This window comes from Ylistrum balloti, unplaced genomic scaffold (assembly GCF_031769215.1).
Source record: "Ylistrum balloti isolate Yb309-2 unplaced genomic scaffold, AGI_CSIRO_Ybal_v1 Utg370434, whole genome shotgun sequence".
Taxonomy (NCBI): domain Eukaryota; kingdom Metazoa; phylum Mollusca; class Bivalvia; order Pectinida; family Pectinidae; genus Ylistrum; species Ylistrum balloti.
Window position 1 is genome coordinate 246557 of NW_026782291.1, and position 16648 is coordinate 263204.

Consider the following 16648-nt stretch of genomic DNA (forward strand, 5'->3'; position numbering starts at 1 on the left):
CAAATGTTGGGTTGAATTAGCCTATGGTTGAATTGCCGATTTTCGACTTTCTTAAGATAATTAACAAAAAAAACGAGAGTATTTGCTCGGTATGTTGAGAATATGTACAGAGATATGAAAAAAAGTGAGAGAAACACTTTTTCATAAAAGAATCCAAGATGGCTACTTCACAAGTCCCCGTGGTTGAAGACATTGGCTGACAAATAGACAGAACAACAAACAAAACGTGTTCCTTATGATTTTGGTTGGTTTTCGCATTTACGGGAGTGTTCATAGCTCACGGGCGATTGTATAATACCTATATTTATAAGTTTGGTTAGTCACATGGTAACGGGGATCTTTCATATCGAGCCCCAAACATACTTTCGACATATGCACTACGTTGCCGCATGGAAAACTATTTCAAGTTTTGTCGGAATTTCTTTACCTGTGGTTGTAATGGTCGAGGGTTTTCCAGCGTCCTGTAATACCCAAGGTAGTACAAGATACTGGAGATGTGCGCACACATTCCCATCGTTCTCTCTCCAACTGGGCATTGGCAGTAGTAGTCCTTTATTGGGGCCTCAACATCGGGTGAACCGATGAACCGTATCCAAACGTTATATTTCGTTTGGCTTTTGTGTCGAGAATGTATTTGACATCGGAGAAGGTCTGGGGAGTGCTGGTAAAGCCACACCTCATAGTCTCCGTCATCACTTAAATGTTCGGCGATGTAACTAGGAGCCAGAGCTATCTGATACGTTCCACACGTAATGGTTCTCAAGTAATCAAGATCGAGACGGGGAAACAGTACGGAAGATGCATCCATCTTAACAAACTCGGACCTTGCCCGTCTAGATTGATCCGGATCTATCTTGACTCTCTGAGCTAAACCATTCGGTGTTGTCAAACGGTCCTTCATACGTTCAGCCATTAGCCTATCTTTGGCATCTCTCTCTGGAGATCTCTGGTAGATCGGTCCTCTAATACCATTCAGACAGGCTGTGACGGTTCGAAGTAAAGCCTCAATGACATTGATAAAGCTGTTAGACACCAATTGCGTTCGGAAAAACGTCCAGTGTTTCAGACGACCATGATAGGATTCCACAATCCACCTCGATTTGGTGATAGTTCTGTCAAGATTTGCTTGGACGTCAGAATGTTGACTTTGACCGGGTTTCAGGTATGACGGCATGCTAGCATTGAGGCCAGAGGCTTCGAGAACTGGTAGGACATCTCTAAAACCTCGGTCAACGACAACGTTGTCGTCTGGTTGTAGCCAAGTAACTAGCTTGTCCATGACTTTTTTTTTGTAATTGTAGCATCATTTTCGCTGCCAGTGAATGGTCCTACGGTGTCCAGAATGTAGCCATCTGGTAAGGCGATGCTCATGAATTTGACATAGTTTCTCTTCTTCTGGCCACAGTAGAACATTCTCTGGAGCTTGTGGTTGGAGCTTTTCTGGATATAAATATAGGTGCCATCTAATATGGCAGTGGCTTTATCTCCAAAAATGCTTCTGAAAAGACAGTATTGTGCCCGAGCAATTGTTCTCTTGTCAAGTGATCCGGACCTAGAAATTGTGGGACTATCGATGTGTCTAATGCCTGTACTATGGAGTGGGAAGTTTTGGACACACTTGACTTGGAAATTCCAAAAAGAGAAGAACACTGACTCCAGGAAATGTCGGTTTTCAGTTTTACCCAGAACAGTAATAGAGCATCGTGTGTAGTCTTGGTATATATACCAGATGAAAGATATGGGGAACAGTGCGAGTGGATTTCGAGGAACTGATCTTTGGACCAACCTGTCCAGGCCATGCATGCCGAGTCATCAAGAGAAGAAAAGCTTATTGTAAACGCAGACTGGTTCTGTGAAAGGACGTGCGACACCTCTAGGAGGTCATTAATGATTTCGGACGATTTTGATGGTAACTGAGATTCCAAGGAACCTCTACCATCAAGGACAACCTCTGTAGATGGATCTAAGTCGTTACCAATAAGGTGAATGGAGCAGGCGCGGGATGAGGTGGGACACCACAGTTTGTGTGAATAGATCAGATGATGTCTTGCACGTTTTGGTAAGACTGATGATTTTGTTCCATTTTTTGGAAAGGTAACAAGACAGAGACAGCATTTTTTGTGTGAAGATGATCTATTCAAAAGATCATGAAGGGTCAGCAACGGCAGGATATGGGACGGGGAGTCGTATTCTTCCTCTATTTCCTGGTTCTGCTCGGGTTCAGGTTCAGGCTGATTTTTGTTCCGAAGATACTTCATGTAGCACTTCTGGCAAATAAATGCTTGTTCCTTTGCTGACATCAATCCTTGTTGCACCAGCGTATCTAGGAGCCATTTATATTGTGGACTATTTACATTGCGTGCACTTCTGTTCTTATTGCCACTATGTTTCTTGAAGTATACTTGACACTCTTCTCCAACACATTTACCCTCCATCTTGAAACAATAACGATTGGTTTATGAAGCGTCGATAAAGTAACAAAATAGCAAGCCACCGATGATTGCTGTAAACAGCTAATACTTAGTAGTTTGGTACAATTATGCGAAAATGTGTGATAAATAATGAACAACTAATTACACAAAATAACAAGACAATATAATAAATCACATTCAATACCTCCAAGAAGCGCAGAATTGATTGATTACTTAGAACAAAATAAAGTATTTCATACGGATAATCTATCTATTCGATGTGGCGTGGTCGGCAGGCACAAAGAAAGTGAGACAAGTCAGAGTCCCAACCCTGACAGAGCCACAACGCTTTGGAGATGGGACAATAAAACAAGGAAATTGAGACAAGAATAGCTAGCGTCGAGTGAATGATTTCGTAAACGTATAGACAAAGACAAGGATAAATGTACAAGGCCACACGATCAGAAAATTCATAAGAGGACAGCTTGAGATAGAACAGTATTCATGTATCAGGGTGTCCTCAGTGTAAATCTTTATATCGATACTATTTATTTAGTCGTTACACATCATAAAACTGTCATGAAAATATCTGCTCTGATATTCAATATAAAAGTTTGTATATAATAAGCTATATGATAGGGTTTCAGACAAGGTTGTTTCTCATTTCCCCTTTTCTTTCAATTGACAACCACATTCAGGCGGCGATATGAGGACGTTCCACCACATGGAATTAGCTGATTTTTGGTACATATATGAAACAAGTAAAGCTCTATCCGATTTTCTGATGGAAATTTGCATCCAAAACTAAATAACGGGAGAAAATTGCAAATTTATGGCATTTTTCTTCATAATTGTGTCTCTGCAAGTGCATTTTCATCCGAGAATATTTTCTTTTTATGTTTTATGAATAAACACGATGTTTTGGAAATATTTATCAAAAGAAATGTATACTATGTTGCGAATTACAATTTCGAGATAACCTTCTTTTATTTACGAACTTATGTCTTTGATGCTGAAATTGACAACTTTATAAAAATACATTTTCATTGAAATTATGAAATCTGGGTGTCGGAAAGGTGTAAAATTATTTTTCGGATTAGAAAAAAACAGTAGTTGAGCTAGATAAGAAATTATACGGGGGCAGGCTCCTATGGAGAATTAACATTACTGGAAACAGGCCCTTTACGTTTTACTTTATCATCCTTATCATTAGCGATATATTTTTGTATCATATAATTATCTTTGATTGTATTAATTAGTGCATGCAAGTTTAGTGAACGGTGTAAGCATCTCATTTTATAAATATACTGTTTAATAATAATTATAATCTCATTGTCTACTCTGTTACTCGGAAGGAAGTTTTGATGTAGGAGACCAAAAATGAAAGTTTGCTTGTTTACTGAGAAAGGGATAAATAGAGCTTCTAACAAAATATCAAGACTCTGTAATAGTCTTTGTACTTCCTGACATTCCCACAGCAGATGAATGATTGTTTCGCGCTCGGAGTTACACAACACACAAAGAGGGGAGATAACTAATCTAATTTTAAAAAGAAGGGAATTTGTTGCTAATGCATGGTGGATTACCCTATACTGGAACCACTGGAACTTTGTATTTTTTGTTACATGGAATGGCATTAAATAGTACTTATCCCAAGTTTGTTTATCTATATTATCAAATATACTATTCCATTTTTTGGTACCCGATGGTAACACGTTACATTTAATTAGAGTATTATAAAACCTTTTTGACCCTTTTTTGTCTTGAAGAAAGATACGTAAGGTGATTGGTATGCAAGGATAGATTATAGAGGGGTTAGAGATAGTATCTGATGCAATAAATTTTTTGACTGCACAGACAAGACCCTGGTATTGTAAAAAATTTGTATTTATTTGATATTTTCGAATAAATTCTTCCATTCCATAGAAAACACATCTGTTGGTATCTTTGAATAAATTAGCTATAATAGTTATATTCTTCTTAAACCAACTCTCATAAAATACTGTTTTACCTCCTATCTTTATTTTATTGTTATATATATATTACTCTGAAATAGCTTATCCTCATATTTTGTGTTAAGTGTACCCCAAGCTTTGAAAACATCACACCAAAATTTGTTTTTGCACTTTTTTATGCATAAATGAATATAATTATTACCATAGTTTGCAAGAAGGTCAGTGTCAATATAGGTTTTTAGAATTATCTGCCATTTCTCAGTACTGCGATAGAGTCTCCTTATCCAAGTCAGTTTCAATGCATTTATAAAAGCTACAAGATTGACCATCTTAAGACCACCATTAGCATAGTTTTGCATAATTGTATCCCGTTTGATTTTATCTGGTCTTCCATCCCATAGAAAGTCAAAAAGTAGAGAGCTGAGTTTGAACAGAAACTTCTCATCTGGATTAGGTAATGAAATAAAGAGATGATTAAATTGTGATATAAGCAACGACTTTATAATGTTTATTTTTCCTATTGGAGTTAATGATCTTCTATTCCATATTTTTATTAGCAATTTCAGTTTAGTGAGTTTTTTTATCAAAGTTTAGTTTCGGTATTTCATGTAAATTCACACTAAAATCAATTCCTAATAATGTAAATCTTTCTTTGCCCCACTGTAGGTTAAGTTCAGGTAAAAGTTTATCCTCACTAAATTTTTTACTTCCAATCCATATTACCTGAGTTTTATCAATATTCATTTTTAATCCAGAAGTGAAGTGATTTATATTGTAAGAGCATGCCAAGACCACTTCGTATATGTATGTGAACCTAACACATGTTGTCATGGTAACATACATAATCTAAACAAATGTACAGTAATGGAAACAGTTGGTCAATATGAACCATAACACATCATTTCTAAAATAATATCAAAATATTAGTAAAATCTCGTATTTTATATTTAGCAAAATATGAATATGAGCTATATCCCAAACCTTATCGTCATTATGCCCGAAGACTTCAGACAAATTACATGTTTACACGGCAGAAATACATGTTGCCATAAGTGAATATATCTAGTTACTATGTATAAAAGATTATATAAAAATTATATTATTAGATCTTATATGTTTTACAAGTTCAACATGTTTGGTCTGGTACCTTGATAAATCATCACTTTTATGGATCACTCATCCTTGTTAGAAATGGTATATAAACCCTTTCTATATGTCGATACTGAGTCGGTCTCCAGATACATACCCTCTGGTACATATTTCAACTACACCAATAAACAAGAGCATAACACTTAGGGACTTTCCTTTCATCATGATTCAACAAATATTTTATTCTAGATGATAAATGGAAAATATCATTTACCAATGTCTCATAAAACCAGATTCAAGAGAAAGACCTCCAGATAGAAACATTTAGATAAAGAATATGGCCACATAAAATATACCACAAACAGAAATGAAAAAACAGAGAAAAGAAGAATAAATATTTATTGTAAAAGACTGAGTCATCAATTAAAAATCAGTAAAAGATTATATAAAACATGTATATTATTTCTAATCATGTTCTCTTAGCAATAAATCTTACTGCAAGTCTGTTTATTTCCAATAAACACAATTTCCAATAAACAGAGAAAATGATCATTTTCCTGCTACAGAATAACGGTATTGTTCACTACAGGATCTTTGTGCTATTGCACAATGCATTGCCATTGGCTGGATTAGTTCACCAGCCTTGTCAGAAACTTTAAACTCTACAACATTACTTCAATAGTGAGCATGGATTTTACACACGGAGACAATATTTGTCACGTTTTTATACGCCCGTCTTATGGTATGGCGCTATCCGTCCGTCCGTCCGCCGTCCGTCGTAAACTTTTATTTGTCCGGAGATCTCCTCCTACATTTTTCAGCCGATGTTTATGAAACTTGGTAGGCTGAATCACCATGATATGAAGTTGTGTTTTCCAGAACGGGGTTTTGATTTGGTGATTTGAACAAGAGTTATGGCCTTTTGTTTATTTCACTATAGAAATCTTGTCCGGAGATCTCCTCCATTATTTTTTCAGCCGATCTTTATTAAACTTGCACTCCTAAAAGCATTTGCCACTGAACTAGGTTGGGAAACATTATCTGCTGAAAAAAAACAGACACAAACATATACTAATGTACAAAATCATGCATGGATAAACACCACAATACTTTTTAAATTCCCTTATCTAACAATGAAAATGAAATTCCTGTCCCTCAGACACATGACACCTAACCCATCGTTACGTGAGGCTCATATTTACGTCTCACAATCAACACTACTGCTTGTGTTTTGTGATAGCATGATTCGCTTGGTGTAAGATACAGCGTAAGATATATTTAAGATGCATTTTGTATTTGTGTTAGCATGGTAACCCAGCTCGGAGACTGCAGCTTGTTATTTGTTGTACATATCTTATAAACAAAAAACAATATAGAAAAGAAATGTTGTCAAATGGTCATTTATTAAATGACAGGAATATTTCAAATACAACCATAATATCAATCACTGTTGTTATATAATATATAGATCTGAATGACATTAACTTCAGTCTATATGTACAACAAAAAGGTGGGGTACAAATTATCGGCACCGATGAGGGGCGCAAGATACATATACATGGAGGGATACATGATATGTAGGAAAATGCACCTCATCTCCCCAGCCAAAATAAGATATAGCGTAAGATATATTTAAGATGCATTTTGTATTTATTTGGCCATGCAGTTTGAGTAAATCTCTCTATCTAAAAATAACATGTATATAATTATTTTGAGCCATCTTGAAATGTATATATGTATTTTTTTTTTCTTCCAAGGGAAAGGAAAGGGCGTTAATAACGTTATTGTAACTTGTGTCCAACCTTTTGTTAACGGCAATAAACTATGTTTAAACAAAAATAAACAAAATCAACACTACAAATTCTGAACTCTTAATTCCCCTACAACATTAAAACATTTGTACAAAGACATAGTTTCTGAAAACAAATCTTTAAACCAGAACGTAATAGGAAAGCTAATATGATTCTCTGTCAACTAAGAAACACTTGTAGTAATCTACGTTATGATTTATACAGTGATCGTCTTGCTAACATTCCGGGTTGTTCCTGTTCGGTAGAATATGAAAGTGTTTAAAGTGATCTCGTTATCACGACTTATGTTATCTCGTTATCACGACTTATGTTATCTCGTTATCACGATTTATGTTATCTCGTTATCACGACTTATGTTATCTCGTTATTACGACTTATGTTATCTCGTTATCACGACTTATGTTATCTCGTTGTCACGATTTATGTTATCTCGTTATTACGACTTATATTATCTCGTTGTCACGATTTATGTTATCTCGTTATTACGACTTATGTTATCTCGTTGTTACGACTTAAGTTTTCTCTTTATTGTTGTTTATCTTGTTACTGCTAGATGTTATATCGTTATAACGAGCTAGCAAGTTATCTCTATTTCGAATATATAATTTATAGATGTAATGTATATATATAATGTAATAAATAGATGTAATGTATGTCTGCATGTCTGTATGTGTGATGGAGGCAACATGTTGTATTTTCCTTCATACGATAGCGTGGCTCTCACGGCGGTTATATAATGATACCTCACTTTAAAACACTATGCAAAGGGACCCAACAACACAGTACACTATGTTTAACATGCATAAGCCCAATCGACCATGACACGGATATTACAATTATATTTCCTCACAAGTAACGCTTTATATCCAGCGATCAACCAGATGTACACCTGTGACACGACTGACTGAGTGCAACAAAACCCTCCATGCGGCAGCAAACTTTCCAGACTCTCCGCGTCTAGGAAGACAGAGATAATGAGATTTCGGGTTGTAAGATGCCAAGTCTAGGAAGACAGAGGATAAAGAGATTCCGCGTAGAAATATGCGGTTATTATAAAAAAAAAGTTATTTTAATAAACGTATGAAGTGATGCTTGTGGATATAAAGAATTCTCGATACTTCAGGGGTTACAATCTATTTTGCTCTCTGCACCCCTGGACCATGTCATGGCAAAATTGAAGGTTTCCTTTGCGACACAATGTAGACAAGACGAAAAAACTAGTTTGATCCTTTGATATGCATCAGACGAATCTCGAGGTCACAACGGTATATTGTAATGGTTTGAAGTTGGGTGTCACTCGCTTATAATCTTCCAAAGGAGCATATCAGCCTGTGATTGGTCAGTTTTTCTCCTGGTACCAATCCACTTGCTTCGCTTGTGCCTTCCATTTAGCCATGACATGTTCCGGGGGTGCAGCGAGCGAAAGTGATTGTAACCCCTGAAGTATCATCTATGATACCGTGTCTAGGATGAAAATGATTTCACAGCCGTTTTGATGATAATTTGTATTTCGTTTGAAGATATGAAGGATAGAAACCCGTAGAAAGATATGGTGTTGTCAAGTATTTCCCAACGAATGTGTAATTTTGATGGAGTGTATATTATACAATATTTAAAAAAAATGACTTTTTCAATATAGAGAGTATGGTGTTTGTAGGTATAATAGACAAGGCTTTTAAGTAACGTTATGTAAACTGTCAAACTGAACACGATTGTCTCATGCATGCCGAGGGAGCTTTCAAAAATATGGATGTCAACATTTTTTTATTTTATTTTTTTTTTTTTTTTCGCAATATTGTACGAGACTCTACTCACTTCATACTTTACCTGTTCCAGTAGAATACTCGTGTTGGTATAAACAGAAATTTTATATTGAAAATTGGACACCAACACGTATTCATACAGAGTATCGGAGAGATCACCTCTTGGAATTCCTCGTGAAAAATATGTATAAAAAGCTAAAACAATGTTCAGAGGTCAGTTTTACTACAACATTGACACTTGAAAGACTTGTATGTGTAGTTTTAAAATTGACTAGAAGGACCTCGACAGTCTCGCGGAGAGAAGGTGGACATGACACATCAACTAAGTGGTAATATACATACATGTATTGGAATTGGTGAAAATAGAATTTAGAATGTAGGCACATTGTGAAAGGTCCGACAACCTACAGAGGTTAATTGCTGCCGTTAAACAATTAATTAATTAAAGGAGAAACGATATACTTATCTATAGTATATATTATTGTGTTCAATAAAAGAAAAACAATCACTAAGATAGGCTTCGTGCTTTTACGCGAATGTCATGGGTTCGATTTCCGTGGGTAGTTAGTTTTCCTCTGATAATTTGCCTTATGTTTTCCTCGTAAAGGCAAAACCCACATATATATAAATATTAAAACATTACTACGTAAACAGATTGAAAAGACATGTCAACACACTTCATTTTGTTTGTTAAATTCTTTATAGAAACAATGTAATTAGGAATGTGTTTCTTTAATTTCGTCAATATTGTTAAAAACGTCCTTAATACAGTTATCCGGGGTGACGGAAAGTATGAGACACTTGAACAGGAAGTAAATCCAAAAATAAATCATTTTTCGGTCATGGTATTTAAATTTACATTATGTTACCATGCAGTCACAATGATGATTAACATATAGTATTCTTTTCAGCTGATTATATGGTATTGAATATGTTTGGCAACCTCGTTTCCCGGTAACAAAAATATACTTCAAACTCTATCGCCCTTTCCAAACACTGACCAACACGGCTGTGTAATCTGACAACACGTGTATTTTTGTTTTGTGTTTGATGTGAAGCGATCAAATGTAAAATGAAATTATGTAGGTGTTACACATATATAACACTTCTGTGAACAGTGCCCAAGTGGGGCTTTTCTAAGTGTCTATATCTATCTATTTATCAACAGGAAATTACAGCTTTATTGTTTACATGTTGTTAAATGCCTGTATAGGAAGGTTGGTAATATTTTAAAATTTAAAAGTTACAATAATATACCTCAGATTCTAATGCTTGATTGAAAGGGCAGGGGATGAAAGTGGGAACTTGTTAACGATGATATTTTTTGCTGTTTGCCAGCTCTTCAGGGGAATGCTATATATATAACAATTAGAAAAGTTACCTTGTGATTCTGATGGACTAAAGTATTATACATACAATACGTACATTATACCTGACATGTATCTAGAGGATAATTGTCTGATATATTTGGGCGGTACATTTATAATAGCCACCAGTATACTATCTAAGGGACAATTATCTGAAATATCAGCAGAAATACAGTTCTGATTGCCATAAGAATACTATCTAACGGACAATGGTCTTAAGTATAAAGCGCATCTGTGTCTCATAAATACCACACTTCTTTTTACAAGAACATGCCATGGCTAAGACTTGACCCAGATTTGATTCTCGTTGTACCTATTCACGGATTTCATGCTTCCTGTTCTCCCTCGCTTTTGTCGATATGGTGCCTTAAGTAGTTTTAGTTTTAATAACGGTTCTGCTCAAAATTGTCATTTTCCATCTATTTTCTCGGATGATAACTTGATGAAAATTTTGTGCATTTACAAATATATTTAGTTAAAAGAATACGCAAAGAAAATTGAAAGCCCAAGAGAATAAAAAGCAAAACATATTTTCAATGAACCTCTTTAAATTGCAGTTTTAAAATTCATGTATACGTACTAACATATTTACGTCGCTTCTTTTCAATATTTACACATTTCAATTATTTCCTTTAATGAAACGATGTTTAATGTTATAAAAATCAGCATCCCGTCAGGAATGATATCTTACTGGGGTACCGAATCGCTCTCTTACAGAAATCAAATATGAGACCTTTATATACAAACAATAGTCAGGGTTATGTGTGTGGATGTGTAAGGGATGATGTGTTTATTTGTGTGTAGGAATAGATTTAAGATTATTTACTATTTGGAGGTATGTTTCTCAATAGTACATTGATGAACTATGACATAAATAAAAGACGCATCTATATGTTTGTCTCAAAACTTATCATGAAGTCGTTGACAAATATGTGTTTTTCCATTGTTGTCCACCTTGTTTACATTCGGGAATGTGATATTGCTCTCTTGCATTGATCAATATTTACAATTATCATAGGATTGATCAATATTATATTTATCGTAAAATATCTTTATTAATGTTTTAATCTTTAGTAATCTGTATAAATCAAATAGAGAGACAAAGGATATTGATAATTCAGACTTCTTTTAGCATACAACTAGCACTAGCCCTAAAAACAAGGGAATAAGAAAAGTCCTGGTTCAGATGGGTTTGGGGCAGAATTTTACAACTTTTTGTTTGTTGTGATTTAGACATTCTTCTTTCAAGATCAGATAACTGTGAATATGAAAATGGGAAACTCAGATTTTCAATGTCAAGGTATTATTACATGTTTGCCAAAACAGGAAAGCCATAGAAGGTACCTAAAAAATTGGAGACCAATATCATTACTGAATGTAGATTACAAAATAGCAGCAGCAGCTGTAACCAATAGGATTAAGCCACTGTCACCTAATATTATTAGTAGTACACAAACTGGGTTTATTGAGGGTAGGTTTATTGGGGGAAAATACAAGGCAGCCGTATGATATAATGCAACTTTTAGAAGAAAATACAAGCCTAGTCCGTATTCATGAAACCATTCTCATGCTCAAGAGTAGAATTGTGCTCAAGCACACTTTTTTATAATTCACCTAAATCATATAAAATAAAACAAATGTCAACTTTAAACCTTAAATATAGCTTTGATTTGAAGTCCTTTAAAAATTGTATGTAAATCTTCGGCAAAATAAGCCTTATTTATTAATTTTAACTTAAACAAGATATCAGATTTGAGCACAAAACTAATGCTTGAGCATGAGAACGGTTTCATGAATATTGGCCCAATACTACTCTACATAATCGATTTTGAAAAAACCATTTGACTCAATAGAATGGAATTTCATTGATAAAGCCTTGGAAAGTTTCAACTTTGGAGAATCAATCAGAAAATGGTTTAAAGTGTTATACAATAATTCAAAAAGCTGCATAATCAATAATGGTCATATGTCAAACTTCTTCAGTCTTCATCGCAGCCGTCGCCAAGACGACCCATTGTCCCCATATATCTTTATCATAGGCGTAGAAATCTTATCTCTGGCTCTGAAGACACATCCTGAGGTTAATTCTCTATAGATATGTGATAAAGTTTCCTATTAGGCCAATATGCTAATGATGCGTATCTTTTGCTAGAATACTCAAGTCAATCTTTGTATCCAGTTTAAAATTAATGTTATAACATCTAGTATCTATTGGTTGGGCAGTAAAAAATTTTCTGAACAAAGAATTTGTAAAGATCTAAACTTGTCATGGTATACAAGGAACTTCAGACTATTAGGAATAAATTTTTCATTGAACTTTGATGATATGGAAAGACTGATCTACTCTAGCAAGCTAAAAGACACTGAACGTAAAATGAAATTGTGGCAAACAAGAGATCTTTCTTTACACGGCAGAATAACTGTGGTAAAATCAATTATCATTCCTACATATGTACATACATTTAACTCTGTTCCAACTCCATCATCAAGCATTATAACTCACTTAAATAGCATACTGTACAAGTTTATTTGGAATTACAAAGTGGAAAAAATTAAAAAGGACACCTTGATTGGTTTGCTAGAAAATGGAGGCCTTAAAATGACACATATCGGTTCTTTTATCAAATATTTAAAATTGAAATGGTTAAAGAGATTAAATGAACTTACACCTTAGAAAACTTTAGTTCAAGAAATCTTAACGATGGATCCAAACTTTGCTGTTTGACTGAAATCAGAGTTGCTAGAAAATATAGGGAAAGATATCAAAAACAAGTTCTGGAAAGATGTAATTTTTGCTCTAGCAGAAATTCAAAATGAGTCACAAAGCCAAGAAGAATACTTAGATGAATAGAATAATTAGTCTGCTACATTACAACAAAATTCACTTGGAAATCAGATGGAAACAGTTTGGGTTTGATAAAATTAACGATCTTTTTCAAAAAGGCACATTAAAACAATGGCAAGATATTAAAGATATTCCAGACTTAGGCTTTCCGCAGTTTTATTCACTTTTAAATAAGATTAAACCAAAATGGAAAGACGAATATGAAGAAGGAGTTCTCAGGGGGAAACATAGAAATGTTTGAAACTGCTAGTGTAATCTATAGAATAAAAACTTCTTTGAGCTTAAAATTTCTTTACGAAATATATACTGAGAAAAAGTTTGTACAGCCAGGAAAAGTTAACAATAAAATTAGACCCAATTGAAAGCTTTAAATTTGACACTTATACATGTGTTTTTCCATATACTAAATAAACCAAACTACAGGCTTTTCAATATAAGATCCATCACATAATTTTACCAACTAAATCTTTTCTATTTAAAATCGGCCCAGAACGAGATAATTCATGTTCATTCTGTAACAGGAAAGAAGATACAATGGAACACGTCCTGTACAATTGTTTTTATACAAATGAATTGTTACAGGAATTCACTATATGGTATACTGAAAAGGACAATATTCAAAATCATTTTATTCTGAGTACCACTGAGGCAATATTTGGTAAAGCAACATTCAGTGGAAGATTAAACCATTTCGTGTTAATGTTGAGATATCATATTTTTATCTGTAAATATAAAAAAAAATTGCAAACATTTCAATCAAGTAAATTGTATTTCACTCAGGTTCTGAAAGTAGAAAAATATATTGCTGAAAAGAATAATTTAGAAAAAAAACTTTCACGAAAAGTACTTCCCCTTTATGTTAGTTCTCAGCATTGTGTACCTGTAATACCCCTAAAAAGTGGGAACATTTGGCATTTGTTCTTAATAATATTATCAATTTCTCCATATAGCATAATAATTTCTATAAGTTTCATGTCAACAGGTTACACAATGTGACCAAAATAATAATAAGTTTTATGGTCATAAGTGTGTGCTAATGCCCAAGACTGGAAACTAATCCGATCCATTTGCAGTCAAAACGATTTGTAAGGTAAAAAATAAAAATGTTATTTATGTTAGAGTATGAAAGTTTCCGAATTTGTATGGTTAAGAGAATATATAAATAGCATGTAAACAATGTATGACGCAAGTAATGAAAGGTAAGAGTTGCATGTAAATGTTTTATGTAACTTGATATACCTGTCTATAAAGTGATCATTGTAAACAAAACAAGACATGTAGGGCAAATGTGTGACAAAGCAGAACGAATAGATGAAACACGAAGATTGAGTGTGGTGAGTGTGTGTATAGGTGTTTGTGTATGTGTGTGCTGTCTAAGTGTATGTGGTGAGAGGAAGCCCTTCCGTGTGGGGGACATTATTGTACAGAGTCTGACCCCAGGGCCCCAACCCTGACAGAGCTCTATGTAATTAAGTTCTGGGGCATTAACAATATTTATCATAGGATTGATCAATATTACATTTATCACAGGACTGATCAATATTACATTTATCATAGGATTGATCAATATTTCGTTTATCATAGAATTTATCAATATTTCCTTTATCTTAGGATTGATCAATATTACTTTTATCATAGGATTTATCAATATTATATTTATCTTCGGATTGATCAATATTACATTTATCATAGGATTTATCAATATTTCCTTTATCTTAGGATTGATCAATATTACATTTATCATAGGATTTATCAATATTTCCTTTATCATAGGATTTATCAATATTATATTTATCTTCGGATTTATCAATATTTTTATATAATTATATTTATAACTCGGTGATAAATGGATATATAATAAGATAAGCGACCACACACAGACTTTGACATCTATATGACGACCAGAACACAGTTGTCAAAGCCGATCCAAGGAATCAATCGAAACATGAAACAATTCGCATAGCAATCGATTCATATATCCACACTTTCTTTCGGGAGGATATAATGCTGAACCTGTTTAATTCACTACAGAATGAACAATTTTGTTTTGCTTACCGCCAGGCGGACAACAGGGCTGTTACGTATATAGTACAATGCAACATTAGAGTGATAGAGAATGGCTGCTCAATCACAACAAGTCAGACGTTATCGGAATCGCACAGTATTCTCTGTAAAATATATTCATGACATCTTAAATTAACGCATGATTATTCTGCCCTATCCTCAATAATTGCAATATGCAGAGTAACGTCAAAGCTTTTGGAGTGGCCTTTCGTGAGGTTCCATCAACGATAAAGAAACCCTTTTTAGTACATGGAGTAGCACACTGTATGGAAGACTGTACAAAACTCACACGGACGATTGGCACCTTAAAATACAGAGTTACGAAGTGTTGACCCAAATAATCAATTAAATTGACTATATAGCTGTTTCATCCTTCTATGATTAGCCAGTAATGCTTAGAGCCCGGCTTTAGAAACCAAGAAGGCGACTGCGCAACGAACGAGCAAAGAAAGGTCAATGTACAAATCGCGAGGTCCTCAAGCCCCATCATTCAAATTCATAATTGATATATGATCACGTTTTGAAAAAAGACAAAAAAAAAGGAAATTAAAAAAAACCTTTAATCACACGTGTGTTTTCTGAAACGCACTACTATTCTATTCAATTAAAACGTGGCATGCACGTTACAGAAATTCTTGGGAACTGATAGTCCACGAGCAGTGCCTACGACATGCAATTCTACTGAAGACACAGAAATGTATAACATCTTATGATAAAATTTTAAAGTATAGAGGATGCGCCAGGAAGAATTCTATTTGTGTTGCTTCGATATTTGCCTGCAAACATTTGTCATGCCATAAATCACATTTGACGACAATTCAATGAGTATATCTACACTTCATACACATCTTGATGCCTTTTGAGAATAATCACTTGATTTAAAAAGAATGCTTTATTAACTATCTACATCATTCACTGTCGAAATAGTAATAAAGGGTAAAGGTCAATGACGGTGTAATGGTTATCATTCTTCGCACCTTAAATCACTTTTTTTCGGACATTACCAAGCAAATGAAAACATTAGCAAATGTCAAACCTTTAATGACATAAGATCTTCCATCAGCATTTTTTTTATTGAATTATGAAGTTACGATGGTCGTTCAAGGTTTCTCCGGGGATTTACGCGTCATACAGAGCTGACTTGATGATAGAACCTTTTGATTTGATAATAAGTTTCCGCAAAACGAGAATTCCGTATGAGGCTCGAACTACAAGTGGTAGACTCACTGCATGAGTATACAGTAAATGTTGCTAATTCGGTGGTTCAAATGCTCGCGATGGTACGAAAACTTTTATATGAAAAGCATGGAGCGTCATTATTCTCTATCAATTTTATCTTTTTA